This window comes from Platalea leucorodia, assembly GCF_965183815.1.
Source record: "Platalea leucorodia genome assembly, chromosome: 6".
Taxonomy (NCBI): domain Eukaryota; kingdom Metazoa; phylum Chordata; class Aves; order Pelecaniformes; family Threskiornithidae; genus Platalea; species Platalea leucorodia.
This window is the reverse complement of record NC_138828.1, coordinates 14,729,919-14,755,277: the sequence shown is the minus strand read 5'-3', so window position 1 is coordinate 14,755,277 and position 25,359 is coordinate 14,729,919.

The window sequence follows — 25,359 nt, the reverse complement described above, 5'->3', positions numbered from 1 at the left end:
TAACGATCATTATATTTTTTTGCTCCCACTAGCTTGAAGTTTTCTATCACCTGGTGCTGTGGAGCTTATATCCTTGATCACTGCATATGAGAGACAATTAATTTTGCCTAGAACTTTTACTTCCTCCTTTGTTCCATGGCTGCAGTCTAGCAGCTAATTTCACACCAAGGACCTAATTACTTTACCTTTCCTGGCATTTCTCCTCTGCTTAAAGCATTCATAAAGACTGTGTAACTGTTTCTGAAGTCCTTATTAGTGTTGAGACGAACTTGCCTGGCAAGGAAATACTTCAAGAAATAAATGTGAATGTGTGTGTATTTTAAATGCTATTGAACTCTTTAGACTAGTGAAATTGTATAGTGCTATTTTGCAACAGAAAAACTGTTGCCAGTGCTCTGTCACACACTTCTCTAGAGCTGAAGCAGAAGTGGGCATAATTAATAACGACAGACTAACAGTGTGCTCCACTTCCTAGCTGTCTCTCTCTCAGCTGAGATTTCTTTATCTTGGAAAAAAATGGATGGAGATGTAATTTTTTAAAAGTATGTCTCTTGTATATTCCAGTGTCTTTCCAACTGTTTCACGCCAGAACAAATTCTAGAGTCTCTTCAAGTCTGAATTTGGCATCCTGAACTCCAATAGAGTCAGGATTTTCATGTCTGTCACCTACTTCACACACCTCTCTCCCCCCATGTCAGTGAAGGTTCCAGTGTTGTATAAATTAAGCAGATTTCTTCTAGGAAACCCGTGGAGTGTGGCAGCATTGATATTCTGCCACTACATAAAGTACTGCAGCTCTGAATTTCTAAGCAATATGCAATGGCACTTGCAGCCAGTGTTATCAGAATATCCATTTCTTGTCCCTGCTTTTCACTGCCTGTCTCTTCTCTGCCTCTTCCTTGACCACTGACCAGAGGAGGGCAATGCTGCTTGTATGTCATTCTCCACTTCAACAGAGGATTCGTAAGGGGGCTTCTGGTAGGTTGTGCTCCATTTTTGCTCTTCTGCCATCTGAAAGCACACCCCACTCTTTCCACCAAGTGCTGGAGCAGAACAGAGGTGCACAGAGTGGGTCTGTGTGTTGCAGAGAGGGAGTGGGTGGGAGAAACATTTTTGCCTCGGACTGTTTCCCATATGACCTTATGCTGCTCTCTCCAGCAGGAGAAGTTTTAGGGGCACAACTCCAGCCTTCCAGTAAGATCAAATCATCTGGGGAATAGACAGTAACTGGAGGAGGTAAAGATAAACTTCCTCTTGCTTTTCCCAACCAGGTGGCTGAAATGACACTGAACCCTTGTCCAGTGTCTTAATAATAGTAAAATACTTGGGGATACTCTGATACTTTGGGACGTATCACCATTGTGGAAGATTCAAAGGGAACTGCTCAGCACAAGACTGCAAATGAGCATTCAAGTATAATACAAACACACTAAAGTTTAAATTAAGTGTTAAAAATATGTGCTAAAACTTCCAAAGGATGGAAGAGAACATACTCCTATATCATCTTTCCCCCCTTTCTCCTACTCATAATCAGATCTCAGCTAGTGTGATGTACCCAAACTGAGCCAAACTCTTCCATCTTTCAGTTCCAAGTGATTCCATATCAAAAGGTAAATAAGAATCTGTTTCAAGTAAACCCACATTCTAAAGCATGTCAAAATAGCTCACTGCTTCGCATATTTATAATTCTGTCACCTGGAAAAATTGCGGCACTTACGTCTCTATAGATTTTACAGGTAGAGTGGCTAGACTACGTAGGTTTCTGCAGCTTCTCTGTCTTTTAGAAGCGCACATAATATGAACAAAAATAAGGCTTTTCACTCAGATTTTAGGTGCATTCGCTCCCTTCAAAACAAAATGGCGATTACCAGTCTGACTACATCAGTGGCATATTTCTTCATCTGACATAAAAGCAAGACAGGAGTGAGAAGGGAAATCAGAACGTCTTCAACAAGAGATGTCTATTAATGCCAAAATACACCGACAGTGAATTTTCAGAACAGTTTCAGCCTCACTCACTTGCTGTAAGTAGGAACCCAGCTGTGTGATTTTGTTTTGGCATTAAAGTGATGAATTCTGTACAACTCAAAATTCAGCACTGAATGCTGGATTGATGTAATCTGAGACAAAGTTGATTTGGAATGTCAGGTGCTTTCTGATGAGGAAAGATTTTATCTGAAACCATGATCTGATCTGTCTCCCAAATATGATAAAGTTCAAATCCTCAAAACAGGTGCTGCAAAAACACATACGTTATTTATTTCTCTTTAGGCTACTAAGCTTTAGGTTACCAACTTTAGGTTGCTAATGATAAATACACAATTAAAGTATACTCATGATTAAGGTACTTGCAGTTAGACTATGTTGCCTTATATGTGCATTTCTTTTTTTTTTGTTTCAAGAAAATTCAGCTTGTGGATATGCAGGGTATTCTGGACCTATGGTTTTGTTTAAAAACTCTTCTTTCCCTTGTAATCAAATAGATTTTACATTTCCTCATCCGAACATCAGCATTGAAAGATTTGGAACCAGCTGTCATGCTAACTGATTGCTAATAAATCTTTATTAAAAACCGTAACAGTGAGATAATAAAAGTTTATTCTTCTCTTGTACTTAGTGATAGCGCTTAGAATTATTTCTAAACTCCCCAACGGTTTTCCTCTAAGTGAAGGGTACAACTTTAAAGAAGCATATTTTGCACTGGTTTTCTGCATTCTGGGGTATGTTAAATTAATCAGCTGGTTTTACAGGCAAAGTAGTGGCTGAAATATAAAAGGAATTATTGTTTAATTATCTCAGCTTTATGAATAAACCAGCATCGATTTTGTAGCCTTGTCAGAACAGAGCCCTCATCATCCTTGGCTGTATTTCATAGTCCACTGGAATAACTAAGCTTGGGATAGAGTTTACAGATGCCAACTTCTTGCTGTCGCACTGGATTCACCTTGTGCAAATTTCCAGTTCTCATGTACTTTGAGCATCCCTTCACGTTGTAATGGCAGAAATCCAGCAAGAATGGACCTTGTCCAGTTCTAGATGTGAATTTTGCCATTTTGGCTGTTGCATTGAGTTGCTTGGACTGAAGGCAATTGAGGGCCCCTAGGTAGTAGCACAGTTTATCCACCCATCTTCAGCCTCTTTGTCGAGCAATGTTCAGATGTTCTGCTTGGCACTGCCTTGGAGCCCACCAGTGTGAGTCCACAACATTGTATTTGTCAAAACTGTTATGGAGGAAGCATTCTTGAAAAACGTCATACAGGTTGTGTTTTCTTGCATCTAAATTACTATTTCGTGCACTTTGGGAGAAAGGGGGCAGAAGCATTATAATAAAATTGCTGCCTCTTGGATCAGGTTTAACTCGAAGAGCCTCTGTGAGGCCGGTTAAGACATGGCTGTACTTGAATTTTTGCCGAACAAGCTGATTTATGGGCTTCCCCACACAGAGGAGGTCTGCCTAACATTTTTCCTGACACACAGTTCCCGTATGAAGAGGTTATGTAGCACGTTAGGGAATGCATCATTTGTAGTGTCTTAAAAGAATATTCATGGAAAGGTGAGAAAGAATCCAGTACTTCTGAAGGGGTGTTTAAAGCCTCTGCCAACAAGAGCATCTTAAAAATTAGATACAGATTTACTTAGTCATTTTCCATCCAGTGCTGCTGACTTTCCTAAGCAAGAGGCTGATAATAAACTAATTCAGGAGTGGGTTCATGCCTGAAGGGAAATGCCCATGGTGCAGAAATAAGAATAAAGTGTAGCAAATCTGCTTCAGCTGCATGCTGGAGTCTCTGCAAAGAGAAGTTGCAGCATCCTGGCAAGAAGACTGCTTACAGCTAACAGGCTGAGTTTTGGGCATAGATTTTCCTCAAGTGGACAATAGTGGCGTGTCTCAGCAGCAGCCCATAAATGCAGAGGGGCTGATGAGGGCACTCCGTCTAGCTGTCTGCCCTGTCCGCGGCCTGAGCTCCCTTTGACCGGGCTGTCCTGATGGTGTGTCATGCAGCTGAAGCTCTGCAGTTTGTAGCTCAGCATGTTAAAGGTGAAATTGCATTGGTATTAGGCTACTTCAATATATTGAATTAAACTCGTTCATACCATAGACGTATTAGTCTCCACAGAAAAAAAACACAGTGCAGGTGTGGCAGGCTTTAATACTTCTTTGCTTGTGAGTCAACATTTCTCATGTCAGCGATGTTTTAGATTTCCTGGTGTAAAGAACCTTTTAACTTCAATAGAGATCAGATGCTGCTTTTCTTCTTCATCTTTTTATTAATCCCAAGTTGCCAACAGCCCTTGTAGAAATAGAAGATTCCATCTGGTTCTGCAGATGAATGTCTGACTTTTATTTAACCCAGTGAACACATACAGATCAAATTTGCTGTATCCATTCATCTGTACTTGAACTAAGAAAAGGGATGTGTTCAGTGCTGTAATGTAGTAAAGTTTATTTTTAATTAACCTGATTTGCACTTGTAAGTTAATGCTCATTAGTACGGCTCATTCATCGTTTATGTCTAGGGCCACTGGGGATGGTTTGATTTTCTACCTGCTTCGTTTTAGGCCATAAAAATATGTCCATTACCTGCAACTTCCAGGTTTTTCATTGAATTGGTACTAGTATTTGTAGGACTTAATATCATACAACAACACGGTTTTCTTAGGGCTGGGTCCCTGAATCCAGATTTCTGAACCTTTGTCCACTTTAGCTTTTGCAGTATGTAAATTATGGATCTGAGTTTTGCAGATTGGACCTATTTTTATTCTTCCTAAGCAGCTGTGAATCATCATCGAATAACTTCTCATTTTGATGGGAGAGCATATTGAATCATAGAAAACGGGCTTACAGAGCCCACCTCCCTCCCTCTTTCACTCCTGAGTGATGTTTAACTTGCTGGCATACCACTGAGATTCCAGAAGGAAGAAAAAACAATGCACCCTCCCTCCTCACTCCCCCCCAAAAAAATCTGGGCAAATTTATCCCAGTGACTTCCTGTCTTTAACCCTGGAAGGATTTTCCTAATGTCCACCTGAATCTTTCTGCAGTGGTGCAGGTAGTGAATCTTTCAGGAAACAAATGAGCTGCAGCAGAAATGGCCTGGGAAGGAAAACGTTGCACACGAGGTCATATTCCATGTTGCTACTCAGTTGCCACAAGCTAAAACAAGTACATTGCAAGAAAGTTCACTCTAGTTTCAGGGGTGTTAAAAGCAGAGAAGATTGGGACAGGATGCTTTCTGAGCTTGCTGGTTCCCTTAAAGGAACAAATAATGGCAACAAAAATACCCCTTGTATTCTATAGCTGCTGTCAACTGGAGCCGGTTAAAAGATACTTGCTAATGGTGTGTATAGTTAAGTATTTTCTTTCCTGACAGCTTTTCCTGAATAAACAATTTAAGTTGGATTTCTTTGCACTAACTAAACTGCTCTAAATGTGGTTCAATATTATTCTATATATACTTTTTATTACTCCTCAGTGCATAAGCCCTAATAACCAGCTAATGGTAATGTTTCCTTGTAAAATGCAAATACAACTTTTTGTATGGGAGCACCTCTCCCTGCTAGCCTACACTAAGGGAAATCAATGCACAAACTTCCTAGCATGGGACAAAGCAATCAAGTCATTTTTAGGACCTGAGTGAGTCAGACGTAAAAATCAGATTCCAGGCTAGGACAAAATAGGAGCCTACCAGATAGTCAGAGAGTGGTGAGTTGTTGGTGGAACTAAACCTCCTTCCTGAGTTATGTTGTTGTTGTCAGTGTGGGCTTAAACATGCTAACAGATAGAACCAGGCAGGTTCCTGATGTTGCTGAGATTAGGCAGCCAGAAAGTTTTTTTTTTTTCCTCAGGTGCCACGTTCACTTTCAAATAGGGCATTTCCTGAATAGACTACAAGCCCTCCTGAGCATTTATTCCTGCACGAATTGTATTGCTCAACATGAGCTGTGCTTTACCCCGTATAGATAAGTCTTCATAAAAGGCTGTGTGGGCTCTGTTTCATTTTAAGCCCCACTTATTTTGGTTTCAGATCAGTAACTAAAAACAGGTAGAGGCAAAATCAGAATGGTTTTCAGTGAAGTAGGAGTTTTTATAGCTATACCTCTGTTTTCTTTAATTCTTGTTTCGGATTTTTTTCTTCTGCACTTATGTATAGGTGTCTTGAATAAAGTCTGAATAAAAATTTACTAAGGGCATCAAGATTTCACGTTTTACTTTTAAAACTTAAATGTAAATTTATCATGGCTTTTAATGAGTTATCTTGTGAGTAAAGATGTAAAGAGTTGACCAGCAGAAACAGAGCCACGCAATAAACTGAACTGTTAAACATTATTTTTAGTTAAGAACAAACACTATTTTTGAAGGTTCTCCATGCTTTGATCATCAAGAGTTTTAATGGTCTGTATGAGATGGATAGCATTAGCAAAGACTTTGTGGAGAACTGTAAGCAGACAGCCTTTTAGAATGGGAATACATTACACTGTGTTTGACAAAGTAGAACCATTGTATACTTTTATTGCAGTGCTGCCATTATTGGAACAAAGAGAAACATCTTCTATATGAATATTCTCCAAGGGTAAAAAAGAAAGGTAAGAACACATACAACTAGTATATTCTCTTGACTGCTTTATTACTGCCTCCCCAACCCCCCCGATGATTTAGCAGAGTCCTAGTAAGAAGGAGGGGGAGACTGAAGGAAAAAAAGGAGATTGGAAAAGAAAGCTGTCCTTATGAGATGCTAACGTGTTCTTCAGGAAGTCACCTGTCAACAGAGAAAGTTATTCACTTTAACAACTACTGTCTTTGTGCAGTGAAGCTGCCGAGTTTTGACAGTTTGTAATGTCAGTGCTATCTTTGGGTCCTTTTACTCCACTTTGTTTCCCAGAGTGTCTAGTATTCTGTATCAAGTGCTGCTTCCCTTCAGGGCAGCATTTTCTGATAGTCTATTCTTAACTGTAAAAGCTCTCTTTTCGTTTCCCATACAGAATTTTCTCTTTAATTTATTTTTCTGGGACTAGGATTTTTATTTACAGTATGGTGTAATTTCTCAGGAGTCAAATATGTAAATTCAGAATTTCCAGAACCTGTGGACATAGAGGTTCTGCTAATATAAGCCATAGCCATATAAAAACCTCTAGAGCTGCATGGACATTAAACTAGCTGCGTGACGGCCAGCTAAGTCTGATAAAAGTGTCTGTTGAAGCCGCATAAGGGGACTATAAAAAAAGCCCTCTATTTCTAGCCATGTCCAAGCAGTATCCAGTTGAAAATTCTTTGGTTCTGAGCTTCAGATGTGCCAGCATTAAATAAAACATAACTAAATCATCAAGTGAACTCCAGAGGAATACGCCACCATTCTTCCCCAAGCTAATTCAGCTGCTTTTATTTGTATTGTGATAACTCCTACTGACCCTGCTCAGAAATGAAGATCATTCTTTGCCTCCCACTCTAAACTTTTGCATCATAAGAGAGAGCCCTTGCACAAACTGGATTGTGAGGCCAGGTTCTAAGGGGCTTGACTGGTTATAGTGTCCAGCACTGGGATGAAGTTTTCCTCTTCTTCAGTCTATGTTGACGTTTTATGATAGAAGGAAATATTACAATTCTTTTGTAAATTTTTGTTTTCGAAGCATTTAATTTGAAACTGGTACATAACAATTTTAACGCCTAAAAACTACTTCCCCAGCTCTGAGTTGTCGAAGGTATTGTTTTTTTATAACCATGCACTTGATAACGAATAATACAAAGACTCATCACCCTGCCTGTGTGTGACTTTCTGTTTAGCCACAAACCAAACTAAGTGGCAGTAGTTTGACAGGCACTTTTTTGGTATTATAGTCCTCTCCACTTCTTTTTTAAGCATTTGTAGGATGGATTTCCATGGTGAAGAGACTGACCAGATGTAATAACTCCCAGAAGGAGTGTAACTAAACCAAATAAATAAGATTGCTTAATTTCACCCCTCCAAAAAAAAATAAAAATATCCAGCTATCAGGGAAAGCTGAAGGGAGCATCTTACCTCGAAGTGGTGTGACACAAGTACCAAATGCAGGACTCCTTTCATCAAACTGCTATGATGACTTTTCTATTCCTTGCAGGGAAGCATGTTTGTAGGATGATTTGAGACTCTCACCATCAAAAAGCATGAAACTGCATAGAACAGGTATGGTCTGTGGGCAGTTGAGCACGGTTCTGCTAACCTGGCTTTCCTTCTATATTTAAGGTGGCTTTTTTTTTTCAAAGACCAAGCATAATGAGTTCTTGCAATTTAGCATGAGTTGTGTTGTAGTTAGTGCTTTTCTGTCAAGCTCTGGTTCCCTAATTTCTCAGCATTCGTGAAAATAAGTTCGTATTCACTTCCTCTCAGATTGCATTATGACAGTAGAAAGGAATCACCATATGCCATAAAATAGAGTGAATATGAAGTTTCGGTATAGAGCATTCAAAGGTTACTTAGAAGAGTTAACATGGAAAATGTGTTGTGCTAAAATTTATATATTCATTTAAAAATTAGGGGAATGAAGGGTGAAAAGTTCGTATAGCTGTAGGGTTTTATGAAATGTCTTGTAGCGTTGTCCAGAAGCTTGTATGAGAATTTACAGTTTGCATATGTATTATTGATTAATAAATATACATTGTGCTTAATTTGCAAACCTTGGAGTACCTCTTCAGTACTTGAATGTAAGGGAGGATGAGGGTGGTATTTGAATTTTATAGGTAGGGAGTTTTTTTCATGAGTCCTGGATTTTAACAGGAAGGGAAGAGAGTAAACTGTAAATCTCATGAAATGGATCAGTCAATTTCTTATGAACTTTGGTTTCATAAGACCATTTTCTCGTCTCAAACTACTTGCCCGTGTTTCGTAAGCAGGTTTGTACTGTGCCTAGTGGTGGAAGGCAGGAAATGGGACTGCATTCCTCTAGTTCTCAGCCAGTAAATCCCTAGCTGTCAGATGTAACTTGCACCCTCTATAATACCCAGACTGAGTGACTTGTACTTATAAATTAACGCTGTATTTAATAGTTTCCCTGGTGCTAATGTCCGTTGGGGGGTCTAGAAAAGAATCCTGGAATTTAATTGTTGTTAGTATCATGATGGTATATGTTCTGACACAAAACGAATTTGTATCGTGCTTCCAATAGTATATGGATTTACTATTATTGTGTTATTTGTTTATTGTGGTATTCTCTGGACCTTTGAGATGGAGACTTAATAAAAATAATTAAATAGTGCTGTCTGTAGCAGCAACAACAGTAATGAGGAGTCAGACTAATCCACAAAGAGAAACTCAGCATACTGAAAAAGATAATCTAAGGAGTAATCACAATGTTAATACTAATACCAAGTTAATCCTCTTGAAATTATAAGCTTACTCAAACCCCAGCACTGGGCATGAAAACTCAGTGCCTGAGTGCAGCTTGAGGCCTTTCTTGAGATCTGAGGAGCACGTGCAGGGGTTACAGGCTTTGAGAGTGTCAGAGGGCAAATTTCATGGGGCTGGACATTGCCCCGTGTCTAGCTGACAGTAAGTGGTGTCAGAGCTGGCCTACACTTGAGCAACACTGCCTTTCCATGGAGGTTATGAAAGAATGATTGCTTTTTCTCTGTGTGAAGGACTCAGTGGTTTATCAAAATATCATGCTTAACTTCCAGCTCAGGATATTTCTGCATTTGAAATAAGTTCAAAGGTGAATGTGCATTTAAGAATCTTATAAAACAGCTGAATGCTTGCATAGGACTTCTTAATTAACCCCTCTCAATTGCTCTGTGGAGTCAATTTTACTTTAAAAGGTAGGAGGATTAAGAAACCCTTCCAAAGAATCACTTGCAAGCCATAATGTATGAGGGACAGAACAGTGACTGAATCCATGGGTCCTTTGTTATTAACTGGTGTAAATTGGCAGCTGTTCCCCTGATGTCTAGTATTTAGAAGTGCTGAGTAACTTGAGTCTAACTCTACCTTCATAGACTGAATATTTTCTGAGAAGAAAGAAGCCATGCCTCTGATGCTAGACAAGGAAAATCTTGTGCTTTCAGAATGATAATGCCAGGACTGGATCTGTCCCAAACTTGCATTGAGCTATTTGGATTTTTTCCCTTATTTTGTATGCTTTATTCCTCCATTGCAAGCTGCTCCATAATGCATAACTCTACTATTTCACCTCTTGCTGTTGTGGCATTTAAAAAATGTATACCAAAAAGCTGCTCAGGTAAATGAAGATTCCTGGGATGGTGTGTTCCATCTTCTTGGACGAAGTGGGACTGGCAGTAGATTAATCGCTGTAAGCACTGGCATTTTTTACCCAATCATGGAGTTGTAAAAGCAGCAGTCTTATCTTCTTTGCAGCACTGGAAAAAGCAACAGTCTGTCTTCGTTCCAGCAGTGGGAATTATTCTTCTAATGAGTTAAATGGGCAGAAGGCTTTCAAGGACTTGCTCTGCACCTTGGAAACTCTTCAGTACCATAATGCTCTGTTTGACACACAAATGTTCTGCCTCTTAACAAGAGCCAGCTGATAAGGTTTCTCCTTGAAGATCTGCATAACCATCTTGAAAGCCCGTCTGTGAAACTCCCCATGTAGTTTCTTCCATCTCTACCCAGCCTATCTAAACTGAAAGGGAAGCAGAACTTCAAGGGGTAAGGCTAGAAAAGGTGGATTTTTCCTTATGAGAAATGTAGCTCTTTGGACTTCCTGGCTGGCACCTCTGCATAAAATAATAAGCTAAGTCTAGACATTTTATATTCCTTTTGACTTTCTGACATTGTCATTCCCTCAGGCAAACTGATTTTGTTGACTAAGTCTGCTCGGCACCTTACACTTTTTACAGCTGGTAGTTGGTTCCTAGGAAAGCTCTTGTTCCTTGTTGGACCCTTATGATGTGAAACAACATAACAGCAGGTATAATCATTTCTGTTTTCCTTCACTTGGCTTGAAAAATCTGTGGAGAGAGTGATAAGGAAGGAGGCTGGAACATCTGAGAAGCAGATGTCCGTTGCAGGTAATTAATGCATGGATCTGGCATACCCAAGAGTTTTATAAGGGATCTGACACACGTCAGGATGCAGCTGACTGCCTTCCCTGAAGCTCCTTTTCTGTCAGGCATACTTACCTTTTGACGTATGTGTAACTACCGCTGGGTACAGAGGTCTCAAAGTAGGAGTCAGATAACTCTTGTCTTGATTTATGGTGGGAGGGGTGAGAAAGGAGGCAATGCTCTTCAGGTGAACAGTTTGCCTTTTCCTCCCATTTATGCCTGAGCATGGTTTGATCCAAAATGAGCAGGTTTCTGTCACTGTTAAATTTCTTACAGAATTCACAACAGATTAATCAGGACATTTGTTTGCAAGTATCTCTGGAGATGTTGCTGGAGAAAGCAATAATGTTTATGCTTATAGTAGATTTTCTGCACAGCAAGTCTTGAACAAACTCTTATGCTATTTTCTGATTGGAATAACACTTCTGTGGCTTAAATGTAAAACAGGAAATCCCTTACCAATTCTGCAATTTGAAGTGTCTTCAAAGTAGCTAATAAGTAAGTGCATTTTTCAATGGTCTGAGGTTCAAGTTTAGTATTTTTCTGAGCTTTTTGCAATGCCAATCCTTCCCTTCCACAGTGTATAGTCTAGAACTTCTCAGGAGCTGCCTATATCACTGACACGCTTAGCTTAGTTGCTTAACGTTTGAAACTGTATTTTGAATTAAGGATTTCACAGATTCTGCAGACAACCCTACCAGATTATTTTCAGGGCTCATCTATCAGATCAGCTGAATACTGAAGGAGAAAACAGCCTTTCTCAATGCAGGCTGAAGAACTTGGGCATGCAACGTCATTGGTCTTTTTTTTTTTTTTTTTCTGATCCTACTAACAAAGCAGTAGGATTTTTCCAAGTAACATGCTATCAAATCATTTAATATAGGATCATCTTTTTCAGTGGCTGCCTGTCAATTTACAACTGTATTTCGTATAGTAAATTACAGTTTTTGATCTCAGAAATCTACCCTGGAATGTGACCAGCCACCAAAATGACTTCTGGAATTACTGGAATTCTGGAATTCTTCAGTCAGCAACTAGCTCTGGTTTTCCAGTCTGCAGCACAAACACATGCAGGCAGGAATAACAGGATCTATTTTGTATTTTCTGTTGCGTATGCTACTTCTGTGTACAAAGTCTTTGCTCACACATGATTAATTTTTGTCAAGTACTGTGTGAGAATATTCAACTTCTTAACATTACGAAACAAAATTCTGGTTGGTTTGATCTCATTTTCAGGGTTTTCTTTTCTTTGGGAAACAGGTGTTCAACAAATATCCTCATACTTTTAAGACCAATTCTTTGTATTTTTTTTAAGATTGTAGTCTTTAATTAAATGAAATAATTGCCTAGTAAATACCTTTCAATTTAAAAAATGGCAGGCTAATTACTTGTCCATTTTGCGTTTCTGAGAGACAAAACTTTGGCTGTGAAATGGAATTACAATTTCTAGTATAAACTATGTTTGATGCTTTCATTTAGAAGTGATTGTACTGACAGCATGTATTCTGCAAGGGTCAAAATGACTTTAAGAACCTTCCTTTTCAGATTAACTTTTGAGGTTTTTTTCTTATCTGGGGATGTGAGGTACTTGGAGTGCCATAACTCCCCCGCCCCCTTTCTCTTTTAGAGGATAGGATGCAAAGAGATCTATCTCTACCTCCTTCACAGATGCACCGATGCTGATAAGGAGTGCTGTACTGGAAGATGTGGCAGCTGAGGGTAATTGGCCCATGGTTGCTTCAGCTGTACACAATTCAACAATGCCATTCAGTCTCCCTAGGGTCATCCAGTGTTGCTGGAAAACACCATGGCTTGTCAGAGCAAGCGGGCAGCTGGCAGTCAGGAGGTTCCAAATTTTTATTGTGCTTCCGCTATCCACTCCGCATAGGGTCTGTCTCATGACCTTCCAGCCTTAGTTCAACAATTGCGCTGCCTCCCTGCACAATGAGGGTAACGCCTGTTTAACCACCAGCATCTCACAGCCATTTTGAGTACTGACTTGTTAAAGCCTAACTCATTGCTCTCAATGCATGCATTGTTATAAAAACATGCAGTCCAACACAAAATATAGCAGAGGAAACAATTGGGGAAGAAAGCACACGAATAATGAGCAAAGAGCATTCCTGAGGAAGTGAAAATTCCTCAAACATTGTACAAAGCTGCCAACAAACAAAAGAGTTTGGTCCGCCAAAGCTGATGCTGGGACGCTGATACTCAGCAGATTAGAGAAGACAGGAAGGAAATGAAGATCTTGAAACATTACACAAAAAGTCAGACTATATACAAACATTTGTTATCCGTGATGCAAATGGTTAAGATAGACTTCTGAAGATTAAAGGAGTTGTTATTTTGACAAAAAGCAAGATTTCTCTTAAGGTGAAGGGGAATTACTGCTGTGCAGCTAGATGAACAGAGCAGACTGTGCACAGAGCAGCTGCCAATACTGCTCCACTGTCAGAAGAAAGAATAGAAAGAGCAAGGGAGGAGTTACAAAGAGGGCAAGAACACAGTAGCTGAATTGTTAAAAGCCAGTTAGAGAAACATTAGCAAAGCATTGGATCATATGTACCTGCTCATGTATTTGTTTTTAATCCTTCTCCTCAAAACCCACGGCTTCCTGTGATGAAACCAGAAGCCCAAATTATCTCTGCCTGACGGAGGTTGATGAATTTTTTAATGCAGGAATGGAACCTCACTACTGTAGTATGGGGAACATAACACCTTGGAAAAAAAAGTATAAAGGATTCAGGCAATAAAAGAAGTAAAGAACAGGAAGTAGTAGTGGGTGGCTAGATAAAGGCAACATTTGTACTAACTGTGTGGAAAGTGTTCCTGCTGATGCAAATTATACAGGTGTCTATATTGTTCAGTATTAATACTGTAAAAAAGTTATGAAAGTTATTATCAAGGAGTTATGATTGGTTTTAGAGAGGGGGCAGGTGTGAGACAATGCAGCATCCTGATTTGACCCATGAATGGGATTAAAAGTGAGAAAGAAGATTGAGGTGTTTGCTGTCTTCAGTGTTTCTCTGGATGTACTTCAAGTCAAGAGGAGTGTGTTATAGAAACAACAAAGCAGCAGGGTGTTTTCTGCATAAGATCACTACTGCTGTAAAAAAAATATAAGAAATAACTGCAGGGGCACTATAACCAGAAGGGGAAAATCAATTAACAGCCAAAAAATTTGGTGTGATGCAATGGTATCTGATGTGATATTAAGACCTGGATTTTCACTGTACTCTTCAAGTGCAGAGAGAGAAATGTGAGCGAGTTAGGGAATGTGACACTGGAAGAGCTAATAGAGAAACCTTAAACTCGGATTGTATAGACAGTCTTTCACTGACAACGGTAGCAGCTGTTGTTTCTTCTAGTTATCGGACACATGTACCCCTCATTTTTAAAACAAAAAAAGTAACTCTGTGTTGTACCATGTTCTCACCCCCTCACTGCGTGAAATCCCTCCACCAGCTGGGAACTCGGCTTACACTCTCCTCTCTTTCTAGCCTTCTATTCCAGTTATCAAAGCTGGACAATCCCTGAGTATAACTGGAAGACACATTTAATTGATTGTGATAATTCTTAGAAAACTGGATTCAACTTAGACAGTAAATCCATGTATTTGGATTACTATACTTACTGTAAGTGTCAAGAAGATCAAGTAATTGCAACTAGGAAAAAAATGCAGAATATTGAAATGCCTCAGCTGAGAAATAACAGAATAAGAAAGACCCATGGAGGCACCCAGGGGGCTTGATAAGCCCTGATGGTTCAGCCAACACTGAGATTAAAATGAGATACCCCTTAACTGTTAAGTGCTGCAGAGAAATTGACAAAATTACAGTATAATAAAACATTGCATTTGATATCAAAGTGAAGCTTTATCCAGACAGTGCACTAATAGTACTACTCTCTGGAGTGGAAGGTGATGCATAAAATAAAACAGACATGAGAAGGCTGTAGGCAGTGCAGGTGAGAATTATTCAAAAGATGGCAAGTGCCAAGTGGAACATTTTAAAATCAAATGTGGGTGTTAGAAAAAGATTAAGGTCTGAAGTCATGGGACAGGAATAGCTACAGAGAGATTAGGAACAGTCCTAGAAAAAATCAAAGGCAGGCCAGCCCGAGAATAATCACTGAAAGGAGGGCAGGATGCTATGCAAGAAACGTGCCCACAATGCCCTGAACCGTGCAGTAAGTCCTAGCCAATGGATGCACTGTACTGGCACACGGAGACAAAAAAGTTGAGAGATCGTCACAGTACGCTTCCCAAGTGACAACCCTCATGGCAGCAGTCGGCTGAGTGCAAGAAGGCATTCCTGTGCCCTTGAGTCCATTAACCTCTGCTTGACAAGTCATGGCAGTGACTCTGACTGCTTACCTGGTTCAGACCTCTGTTTGCTAGAAAGAAGGTGAAAGAAGATGACTTTCATGTCCTCTAAAATATAAGGCATCAGATATAAGTTTATACAAAAGTTATGAATACTAATTATAACTATTTCTTTTACAGCACAGCACTTGTCACTTAATAGCATGCTGTCAAAGTGAGATGTCACAAAATATATACAACAAATACTTTGGTATAAAACTGAATTTGCATCCATTACATCTGACAAAGAATGGAATGAGCAATGTATTTTTGGCAGGCAAGTAATTAGCGGTTTTGACAAAAGGACTGTTTTACAGCTCAGACAATTAAACTATTCAGTGTTGCTCTAACTGAGCTTAAAGGAACACTCTTTTCCCATGTCTTGCCTCCAAAGCTATAAGAAATCTTCAGCAGAGCAGCACTACCTTCCGTACACAGCTCCTCAGCTCACACACCTGGAGTGCTGCCATACAGACTGTGCCTTGATTTTCTTGTTTTCTTGCCTCTGTTACTATGCCCTGCCGCTGTGGCCCCTCCTTGTGTGTTAGGTTCAAATTCTTTGTTCCTGTTTGCAGGCTTACGCCAGGTAGCCTTTTCTGTGCCAGCGTTCCCATTAGCGTGACTCTTCTGTTACTCTTAGAGGGATTTTAAGATGAAAGCTCTTGGGGTGGAGGAACTCTCAGATAATAACATAATGAATGGTATATAAGTTTTTGGGATAGATTCCAAACCAGAGGAATGCAAGTTAAGAAAATATTACAGACTTTTGGGGTATAAATATGAAATGTTTAACACATTTTCCCCTTTCACCATGTCCTGGTTTCAGCTGAGATAGAACTAATTTTCTTTCTAGTAGCTGCTATAGTGCTGTGTTTTGGATTTGTGCTGAAAACAGTGCTGATAACACAGGGGTGTTCTTGTTACTGCTGAGCAGTGCTTACACAGAGTCAAGGCCTTCTCTGCTTCTCCCACCGCCCCACCAGCGAGGAGGCTGGGAGTGCGCAAGAAGCTGGGAGGGGACACGGCTGGGACAGCTGACCCCAACTGACCAAAGGGCTATGCCGTACCATATGACGTCATGCTCGGCATAGAAAGCTGAGGGAAGAAGAAGGAACAGGGGGATGTTCGGAGTGATGGCGTTTTGTCTTCCCAAGTAACCATTACGTGTGATGGAGCCCTGCTTTCCCGGAGGTGGCTGAACACCTGTCTGCAAATGGGAAGGAGTGAATGAATTTCTTGTTTTGCTTTGCTTGTGCACGTGGCTTTTGCTTTCCCTATGAAACTGTCCTTATCTCAACCCACGAGTTGTCTCACTTTTACTCTTCGATTCTCTTCCCCCATCCCACTGCGGGGGTGAGTGAGTGAGCAGCTGTGTGGGGCTTAGTTGCCAGCTGGGGTTAAACCACAACACACCACCAAATGCCAACACAAAGTACTTAACATCTTTTCCATTTGTTTCAGTTCAATACATTGTCTTCTTGAAAACACACATCCTAGAAACAGACTGATTTCAGTATAACACACAGCAGAATAAAGTTCAGATTCTCCAATGCAGCGGGACTTCGACTCTGGTAAGTGCTGTAAAGATGATGGTATTCCATAACTGAAAATCAGGTGTGTCGGCTTGGAGGGATGGTGATAATGAATGGATTAATGTTGGCAGGCATGCTTTGTGCAGGTTTGAATCTTGCTTCAGTTAGTTATTTGCTCATCATGACTGGTATTGTTCTGAAGTCATGGACTTGAGAAGGGCTTGTCTGAACAAGAATATGCTACATGAATTACTTGAATCAGTTTATAAACCTGCAGTGTTAAACTGTGCAAAAGCATGTGTGGAAACACTTGGTTTGTTTTTTGGCTTTGCTTTGGTTTTTTCTTTAATACATTGTAGGTAATCACCTCAACATTTGCTTTCAGTGCAATGCTCTGGGAAAAGATCAGTTGCCATCCTGGAATGAACACACAAGAAATTTTTAGGTAGAAACAACAGAAGTGCATTGCCTGTATGCACACCATACGCTTGCTGCTAAAATACAGTGCTCAGTTCCGGTGTCCGTATAAAATGGAAATTAATAGAAGGGAGGGGTCAAACAACGGGCTACATATATTAGGCAGAAAGCAAGCTATGTGCATCTTATAGAATTCAATGTGCTTTATTTCTCAATAGGTCTATCAATAAGGCTGGATAGAGTTTTATTATATGTAGATGTCTTTGAATATGGAGATACAAAATATGTTACAGTAGGGCAAGGGAGAAGGATGGGCTTTTTGATCTCAACAGGAGCCTAGCAGTATCCTGGGGCTGCGGAGTGATGTAATGGTCTGTTGGAATCTCTTAGACAAGTTTATTCCTTGTATTGGAAAGAGGATAAGGTGGTTCTTCTTGCATTGGTATGTACGGAGGATCTGAGTAGCTGTGCTCATTCCCCTTCTTCACAGGTCCTGAACATGGATGAAACTCTTCTGTCTCCACATTGAAATAATGACTGCAACTGATTGTCGTGTGTCAGGACTTCAGCCAGGTGCCTGAAGCAATCCTTCTTCCTCTCGTGCTTAACTTGGTTTCTGGTATTTTTGTTTTTCTTTCTCTGAAACATCCAAGTTAACTTAGAGTTGTAGGTAGCATACTGAATAGGGCAAGCAATCTGGGAGACGGTACAGAGGCCCCTCTCAAATGCCTTGACCGTATGCCCTACTAATATGTTCACAGTGATCTTGAATGCCTGAAAACGGGTTTTCTTTCCACAGGTCAGACTGCCAGGCACTTCTAAAGATCTTTTAATCCACTTTCCTAAGAAAACAAGGTTTATGTAGTCATGTCTGCTTTTGGCCTCCAGTAAGCTCCGTAGTTGTTGGCTAATTTTAGTGAAATGACAGGAAAATCATAGTGCCAGAGACATTAAGCTTCCATAGCTTTTGGGCAGCTGGGTTAATGCAGTGGCAGAAGTTGCATTCGCCAATGAGAACTTTCTGTGTGGCAGACGCTGTAGCAGACACCAAGGAATTCATCCAAGAGATACATATCTCTCAAAATCTTTAGACCCGCAATCCATGGAGCTACTAATTTGCTCTTGGCTTTTTATATGGTATCTTTTCTGGGATTATCTTGGTATATCTCAAGTAAATTCCTAATCTTGCAAGGCTTTCGGGTCTCATCTTTCCTGTTCTCTACCAACAGCATGGCTAGTCCTTCTTTTTAAGGACTAACATTCTTGCTTTAACTGGAAGTTTTAAACATGTTACGGGTCATTTCTGTAACATTGGCATATGAAGGAGTCGGGTCTGATGATCTGGCATTGTCGTCGGGCTTTATTTAATTTGAAGCAAAAGCTCTGCTATGCAGTTTACCCTGGCTCTGCACCACTGGTTATACAATGGAACTTTCTCATGTAGTTAACAAAGTCTGTTCTTAGAGTAATATCCATCTTGTGATCCTGAAGTACAGTAAACATAAGAATCTATTTTCCCAGTGAAAAAGGAGGTCTGGATTTATCAGGATTATTTTTTTCAAATGGAAATTTCTCTATTGTGTCTCAAAGGTTGCAGCACTTAAAAGAATGTGCTGTATTCTAGAAAGACTTGGATCTATCAAGGCAAATTCCCTGATGGTAGCTAAAAACATCACTTAGTACTATGTCTACAACTGAGAGGACAAAATCACTGTGGTAGTCATACAAGGTGCTGCTTTTGATCATAAAATGAAAATTAATCAGCTGAGGAACTATGATCTTTATGTGCAAAACCAAAGTAAAAAGAAGCAGCTTTATATAAAATCTTTGTCCTATTCACTGACTGTAAGTGTTTCACTAGCATTTCAATCCAGTTTTCAAATTTACTCCCTGGCCCTATTTTATTTAAAATGCATTAATTTTACTATTCATCTTTATTCTGTAAACTCTGTGATGGCAATTTTGGTTATTTGAGTGACTATTTTAAAAAAATAATATATTATGTTCATTGCTCTGTGAATGCTACCATGTATCTTTCTGGATGAAATTAACCCATTTTGTTATTATGGCTTACTAGACTGGTAACTTTTGAATCTCATGGCAAAAATGTGTTTTCACAAAACATGCTAAGCTGATACAGAACATCTAATTTTCACTGTTTAGAAAATATTATTTTCTTTTTAGAAAAGAATGTGGGTGAGAAAATGTCAGTAAATGTGTTCCAGAAAATCATCACCTAAAGTGTTACATCAAATCTTCTCTGGATCCTGGTAAGACTAGTAAGTCATTCAACCTTGGTTCACTGACAAAAGAAATCATTGTCAATTCATTTACACATTATCTTCAAACTCAGTGCAATGAAATGTCATACCAAACCTACCATATATATTCTCAGGAGAAAATCAATATAACACATGGGTTACAAAAGCTACTAATGTAATAGAAAAAAAAACGTGATCCTATCACTACAGAAATCTTAGTAACAATTTTTAATGACAAATATCTGAAAAATGCTTTATTTCTCCTTACTAATTAATAGGGACTCAAAGTGGAGTAACATTTAGAAAAAAAGTGTTTTCGTCTTTTCTCTGCTTGCTAACCCTGGGACTCCATTTTGATATTAAATCTATGCAGCTAAATCTGCATGTTTCTCTGACAGCCACTGATTTTAGAAAAGATTCCATGTAGCCGGTGTAAAAATCCATCTTTATTTACCTATGGTAATACAGAAAATATTTTTATTTTACAGGTAGCCTCTTTTCCCTGCATGATTTCACCAAAGATTTCCAAGAGTAGGTATGACTGACCAGCACACAAAAATTTCTGCTGGTGGCTCCTCAGAGCAAAATGAGAACTGTCTAAACTGGGTTAATAGATAAGTTTGGCAATCAATAAAAGAGTAACAAAGAAAACATTTTCCTTTCAGTTTGTAATATATGTTTCAGGGTTTAGTGTTTAGTTTTCGGCATTTGGGGTTTTTCAGTTTCGTGTAACATTTTCATATAGAAACTAGGATTACAGAGAAAAGGAATATTTTGGTACAAACATCTTGTTGAAGGCACTGACAAATAGTTTGGGATTTTCCCCAAGTCTGATAAATATTCTAAAAAGAAATACACATTCTTGAAAAGCATTAAAGCGAAGAGGGCTGCCCATATCCCACACAAATGTACAGCCCATGCTTCCTCTATATATGGTACTGCCTCTGACGTATGAGAAGCTGACAACTGGAAAAGTAGTGTCACACAAATAACTTCATCAGAAAAGAATAGCCTGTACTAGCATTCCTTTCAAGTTGTGTGCCTGTCAAAAAGTGAAAAGAAAAGGTTCACTGAAAATTCATTTTAGTTTTTTGTAACTGTTAACAGAGGTCTGCTCTTTCCTATCATCTTAAGCATACCTGATTCTGAAAAGAGGTGGCTGAATGACATCTTACCCTATATTCTTTTTCTGTGTAGGTGCCAGCAGGTCATCAAGCAAGGATTTTCAGTTAAGGTAAGCAAAGGTGAATAATAATTCACCACAGAGATTGTTCCCAGTTCTGCACGATGTGTGCACCTTTCCTTATGCAAAACACTAACTCCATGTGAAGTGGTAACACCAAGAATTCCTTTACAAGAACTGACACAGGCATCTCAAAGCATTCAGCTCTGCCCTTGTGCTGGCTCTGCAGGTTTTCTGTGTGGGTCACCATGTAATGTTTTACTGGCTCCATGTACCACTTTATGTCGGAAAGTGACAATGACTGCTCCAGTTAGCATTTTAAATAGGGAGGGTAGGAAGTTAGAAGTTGAGACCACCCAACAGAGAACAGACTTTCCAAAAATGATAGGAAAATGGTAGTAGGCTTTTAGCCATGTGTTGGACATAAAGTTTTTCTTAGAATTGACTGACAGGATGGGACGGGATGTTGTCAGATTGCATGTTGCAGCTCCATTAATGTCTGCTTAATTTGTAAATAGAGACAGTGGAAAAAAGCCCACAAAGCTTGGTCTTTTCTGGAAGCCTAACACAGCCAGGTGTAATATAAATTAATTATCAGGTGATTCTTACTGAGGTTTTTTGGTAATGAAAAAAAGTCTCAGTGCCAATATCCCTTTTATATGATTGGAGCTACTGATATATGGCAGATTGTTAACTTTTTTGTTCTTAGATCCCTCTGCCATCTAGGTAGGAAAGCAATCACGCAGTGCTTCCAGCGGGGTCTTCGGGAAACTTGAATTACAGCTCATAGCACTGTAATTAAGACTTGGAGTTGAGAGTTTGCCTTTTACTTGATTTTGCCTTTAGCTGGCAGATTAAGATATTGTTAAATTTCTTTCCTAGGTTTTAGAGCTTGGAAGAATTTCCTTCGAGTACAATGAAGGGATCTCTGGTGCAGGTTCAGACTTGTCCAGCTTCCCACTGTTGGCCACACAACTCCTGAAACTGTAAGAAATTTTGAAAAAAACTCACCACCTGGGGACAAGAGAGGAACCAGGTATCTTTTAGAAAGGCTGCTTCTTGCCTTCTGAAATTTCAAGGACTAAATGGAAACACTTTCTTCCAAGGACAACTGGTAAAGGTGTTCCCAGGTCCTCCTCCTGCATGGAATATGGGCAGCCATGTTTGGTTCAATGGTCTTCAGGAACGTGTGTCCCTTTTTAAAATCTTCATCAGACCTGGGGACTACCCCACGAAAGCAGCAGAAAGCAGATTGTAAGCGCTTCTTGTTTCCTGTATAGAATAGTCACAGCTCAGGATAGAAAAGCCATTATTGCACTTGGAAGAATATATTAAAGAAAAAAAAATAGACAAAAAAACCCAGGATTCCTGTTAGAAAGTGTAAAATCTGTTCCTTCTAGTGAGAGAAAAAAAATGTCTCACTAGAGATCAAAAAAACCTGATCACCACAATAATTATTCTTTTTGTCACGGCTTCACATAGGAGATTGTGAATTGCATGTTAAATTCTAAGAGAAAAAGAACCCTGGATCGTGTTTATGATACCTATACGGTCGTTATGTTAGGAAAGGATCTGACCGGTGCAGATTAAAACTGAGCTCCTTTAAAGAATGGGTTTATGCCATTCTGCTTGAAGGCTTCTGGGAGTGAAACTCCCAGAGTTTTCATGTCCTCAGGGTATCATGGTTTTACTTTTCTGAAAAAGTAAAGGAAAAGATAATTTGGAAAGCATTAGATCAGGTTTCTGAGGGGCAGTTCTGGTACAGTATGTGTCTTGCTGAGATCTATATACTTACTATCCTGATTCTATTAACTAAGCTCTGAAAATATGCTTGTCTATTTGAAGAAAATCCTATGACACAGAATTTTGTGAAAAAAAGGATATTGTAGAAGATAAAACACAGCAGAACTCTGAAGCTCACAGGAAGGAGTAATTCTGAGAAGAGGGAATGGAGAGGGAAGTCTAAGAATCTCAAGACCTGCACTAAGATAGTAAAAATTAAGATTATTAAGATTATTCCAGAACATAACACAATGCCCTTTCTTTTTAAAGAACCCCTTCACTTTCATGACAATAGTCTTTTTTCCACAAGGCAACTTAAACTTCCATCATTAAATTACTTTTCTATAATATACTACAGAAATACAGTTCAAAGCTAATAGTTTCAGAGAATATTACATCTATGTGTAAAACAGAAATTAAGAGAAACCAGTGTTATTCAAGAAATGTTCCCTGTTTCCCTCAGCTATCGTATTTGATGTGTATTAATTTTTAGAAGACAGCTCCAGGAGAACTGTTTTCTTAAAAATAAAATCGATGCATAAACTTGTGACCCTTGTCTTTACTACTGTCTAAAATCCTCTGAGGTTCTCACCAGACCAAACAGATACTTTTCTCTTAGCAAGAACTCAGTTGAATAAAGAAGAAAAAAAAAATCCACGCCCAAAAAAACCATCTCTTCATAGGACAATATATTAAGCAGGGAAATAACAAAGAAAATTATACCTAATTTAGACTGACAATGTTTTCCAACCAGGCAGAATGAAGTGAACTTTTTAGACAGGATGTTGGGCTAGATCCTTAGAGGATGTAAATAAGCATAACCATCTTCTTCTTTATGAGATAAAGTCAATAATTTTATTTTTAAAGGGAGTTAAAAGAGACAGGACTTCAGATTCTCAGAAGCACAAAAGACCAACGTAGGCAGGATAGGGGGCGTGAGGCTGGATAGGTCTCACTCCTACTATCTTTATCTTGGAAAGCTGCAAAGGATAAAACTGACCTGCAAATAATTCAGATCACCTTGACTGGTCTAAAGCCTTTGGTTTCTATGAGGGTTTTTGTCATTCATTCAGGGACCATGAAAGTACATTATTTCTGGAATGTCATCACTCTTCTACTTGAAAGGTAGCACAGAATCAGCACAGTCACCATTAGAAGCAGGGAATATATTTACAGAGTTATTTTATGACCTGTAACAGTCTGCTGTACAACATCAAACTTCTCTGTAATGTGATATGCTTTCCAACCTCTGGACAAGGAAGAGTCAAAGGATTCACTGAGTTTGAGAACCTTAACCTAGAACACATTGTGATCTTCAAGACAGAGCATAAAGAACTTCAGTTTCTAGGAGCAAAATGGAGAGTCCTCTAGACCCTGTGTTCTGCTTTCTCCTTACCCAGAGAGAACAGGCATTTTAATGAATATTGTAGGAGTAAGATGTTTGGATGAATATTAGCCATCTGCTTGAAGACAGATTTCCTGCTGTGGGGGTAAGAAAGTGAGAGACTGATTTGCTGGAAACCTTGATCCTCTCTGGTACAGAGTTTATGTAGCTGGCACCAGGCTTCGAAGGATTGGCTTTCTTCAAGTGATTTAATGTAGTTTGTGTAAACTGCTTTCTCTGAATACAGACTTGACCGAACTGACTGTACTTCTTCCATAGAGGATATTCATGAAAACATGTCACTCTTGAAAACATAGCTAAGGTAAGACACGTTTACAGAGAGCAGGAACATAGAGCAGTAATACTGTTCACAGAGTATCCCTTGCCAAGATGTCTGAGCTTGTATCAGGACGATATTGTGTGTGAATGTACATCTCTAGCATCAGTCTGGCAGTGCTCAGGTGCAAGATGATGTGGACCTTAAGTGTAGTCACAGGTTCATCACAAGAACTTGCAGCATTCACATGTCCATGTGAAGGTCCTTTCTGGATATTTTGCAGCTAGCAGATGTTAGGAAGCTGTTTCCTACTGCTTATCAGCTACTAGACATTGCCTCCTGACAGAGATCTATTGTCTGAAGGTCTTCATACCAAAGGATAGTATAAGAGGATAGTATCATTCACGTTCAGCTAACCTCTCTGATTTTGCCCTAGAGGGAGCTATGACGTCATTGCCCATTATAGTGGAAGGGCAGTTGAACTGCCTTGCAAGTGACAGCTACTGCTTCTCCTCTCAGATTTGATACTTGACTTAAAATAAGGCTGGACTTACCATTCACTAACCTCTCAGATGTGAGTGCAAAACTTACATTTTAGCAGGCATCCAGTGAATAAACTTGATCAAGATCTCAGTCAGAGAGGCATGTACACCCAAAGTCCATGGAAACTTCAGAGATCAAATAGCCAGTCTGTTTCCGTCAGCATTTGGCAATAGCTCAGAGAAGCAATTACTGTATCGTAAAAGAATGCTTTTTTACTAATGTATAATACGTTCTTTGTCATTTCCTTAGGGATTGAAGGCTGCTTCTTACTACGTGTTTCATTTCAACAGAAATAAGAGGAAGTACAGGATTAACGTAGTTTACAGCTCGCTTTTTCAGACTACAGATGTCTCAATACACAGTTGCAGCCAGGTAAGTACCATTATCACAAGAGAAACTACCAGTTCCGGGATAATGGGAGCTAATTTAGCATCATCCTGCTCATATATTGATGTGGGGTTTTTTGTGGTTGGGTTTTTGTTCTGTTTTGTTTTGTTTTTTTTTTAAATAGGCCATCAGTGGAAGTCAGATTTGTTCTAGAAACAGAGGGATTTGAATAATACTAAAGTGTTAGGAAAAAAA